Source organism: Atta colombica, unplaced genomic scaffold, assembly GCF_001594045.1.
Source record: "Atta colombica isolate Treedump-2 unplaced genomic scaffold, Acol1.0 scaffold58, whole genome shotgun sequence".
Classification (NCBI taxonomy): Eukaryota; Metazoa; Arthropoda; class Insecta; order Hymenoptera; family Formicidae; genus Atta; species Atta colombica.
The window spans coordinates 1,409,225-1,411,919 of record NW_017259548.1 but is presented as its reverse complement, the minus strand read 5'-3'; the positions used below and the strand labels follow the sequence as shown (position 1 = coordinate 1,411,919).

At 31.1% G+C, this 2,695-nt stretch overlaps 1 long non-coding RNA gene across 1 annotated transcript in view; it reads right to left on the bottom strand.

Annotated features, from left to right (window-relative positions):
• Positions 1–826, bottom strand: part of LOC108692073 — a 1,318-nt gene extending 492 nt beyond the window's left edge. The window contains exons 1-2 of the long non-coding RNA XR_001931950.1: positions 558–826; positions 348–469 (exon numbers count right to left, since the gene is read on the bottom strand). This is a non-coding gene — a long non-coding RNA (uncharacterized LOC108692073). The remainder of the gene's footprint in view (positions 1–347; positions 470–557) is intronic.
• Positions 827–2,695: the final 1,869 nt, after the last annotated feature.

Below are 2,695 nucleotides of genomic sequence, written 5' to 3'. Positions count from 1 at the left end.
TTATTTTTATTTTTTAGATACATGTGAGATATATCTTTACTATTACAAAATTTACTTCTTATTATTTTTATAATTTTATTATTACCATAATTTTTCTATTTTAAAGGAACTTTAGAATGCTGACTCTCAAATATTATATCTCTGATGCAATATTATATCTTCAATTTTTATAAAACACTTTACAAAATTTTAAGTTTTACACCATACAAAAACAAAAACATTTACACATTGAGATAACACAAATACTATTAGATATCATAATATATAACAAATAATATTCATGAATTTCTTTAACAAAATAATAATAATAAATAAATAATGAGACTTTGTAAATAATAATAACTTACGTTGCTTATAAAGATGAAATCTCTGTATTTTCTTGAACACGCTATCTCTCTCTCTCTCTCTCTCTCTCTCTCTCTCTCTCTCTCTCTCTCTTTCTCTCTCTCTCAAATATACATCCGCCTATCTATAATAAAACGTGCAAAATTATAGTATCACCCCAGTAACGTGTAATTTGTCGTAACATTTACGATACTTTACAGAATCGAACGTACATGTCAGCCATACCGTAATATGATCCTTCCGTTGGTCGATAGAGTCCTTGTAAGTTTCGCGTCGTCGCTAATTATTCCGCGCCGATGTTATTTCAGATTGATAAAGCAGCGCAATTTGCGGCCGTACGTATTCCGTTGAGGTTGCCACATGGCGTCGCGACGCGTTGCCATTTTCATTAACGCGTTACGCCGCCGCCGTCGCTGCCACGAGAGACGAGCATTCGGTACGCCACGAATGTGACAGCCGGACCCGAACGCTTCGGTTAAGGTCGAGCGGATTCGGTCCCCCTCGGATTTAAATATCGGCCGGAAATAGGACCTCCGTTCATCTCGCGCAGCATCGTGGAAAGCGGGTAGTAGGGGCTGCGGGAGGAGGTCCTTTCGATCCTTTCTCAAGCAGGATTGCGTTGCAGACTGGCAGAATTACTATAACAAAGCAGCATTTCTGTATTAAATAGATTAATCTTGTATTAGACTTGCTTTCGCAATTTCAATTTGTTTTTCGATAAAATATGACTGACGTAAATTTAATATGACTGACATCCTTTAAAAACACGTACCTACAAACTGTATTAAATTATATTTCATATGAATTATATGGATTCTTTAATTAATATGGAATTCTTTTTATTGATTTTTCAACGAAACGGTAAAAAATCAAAAATTTTGAAACAAGCAATTGGAAACAAAAAATATTTCAGCTAAAATAAACTTTAGAAATGCAAACATATAACGAGATAGATATTACTTATCTAATTAAAAAAAAAACAAAAAGAATATAATAAATCTTTTATTATTTTTAAGAATTATATAAAAAAATATTGAAAACGAATTTATGTCAATAACCTCTCTTAATGTTGCCACTCATTTTAATTAGTCAGAAACTCTGATAGATGAATTATTTGATTTAGAGTCATTCCATATAGTAATCGTGGCGAATATGAAATAAATGGAATATCGACCACAATATTTAAAATTGTGGTAAAAATGTGAAAGCAGCAACAGTTTAATATAAAATATGTAGGCAATAAAAACATTAAAAACGGTTTTGTATTTGATCTCTTTTTAATAATTGACAGCGCTTATCTATTGATATTTTCGCAAAAATAAATTTCAAAATAGTTTATACAAAACATTATTCGTAAAAAATACAGCAGCAAAAATAATAGCACTTGTTAGTGATAGAAGCCCCGATGGACGATAAAATCGATTGAAAAAAGAAGACGTGAAAGAAAATTAAAGAAAGACTGTATATTCCTTCGATCAATTTAACCGTAACTTTTGATATATTTTACTGAACTTTAAATTAAAAATCTATTAAAATATACCTAATAAAGGAAAGATATGAAAATAAAAATGATAATAAAAAATTAAATTGTATTCAAAAAGAAACATCAATTAATTATTTGATGAATAACGACTTTTCGCGTGAGACCTGAAACTAAAAATACTTATGGATATTTCCAGCAAAAATAATATAAATAAAAAAACAAGCAACACACATATATAGCAACACACATAATATATAGTGTGTGTGCGTGTATGTGTGTGTGTGTGTGTGTATGTGCTCGCGCGCGCGCGCGCATGTGTGCGTGTTTGTGCGTGTGTGTATGCGTGTGCGTGTGTGTATGCGCGCGCGCGCGCGCGCGTGTGTGTGTGTGTGTGTGTGTGTGTGTGTACTATAGATATACAATATATATACTAAAAAAATTTCTGATTGAAAATGGACGTATCAGAATTTTCTGATTAAATTTATTAGAATTCTAGTTGAGATAACTGGAATTCTAATTGATACAATATTTTAGTAAAATCTACAAGAATTTTTACTTTATCAGAATAATTATATCAATCAGAATTTTAATTACCTCAACTAGAATTCTACTCAGATTTAACCAGAAAATTCTGATTCGTCCATTTTCCAGAATCATATAATATTTAATTCAACCTGACCATTTTTCTCAGCAAGCTTAAAAAAAATCAATAATTATTTCTCGATAAGGATTATTTCACGGAGATATAAGTGTATTATAGATACAAGTCTAAAGATTGAGTTTCATTAATTTCTACATAAACCATATTGTGTGAATAATTTGCCGCGTTCACTCATTGATGAAATTGGAATCAGGAATATTGGGAGA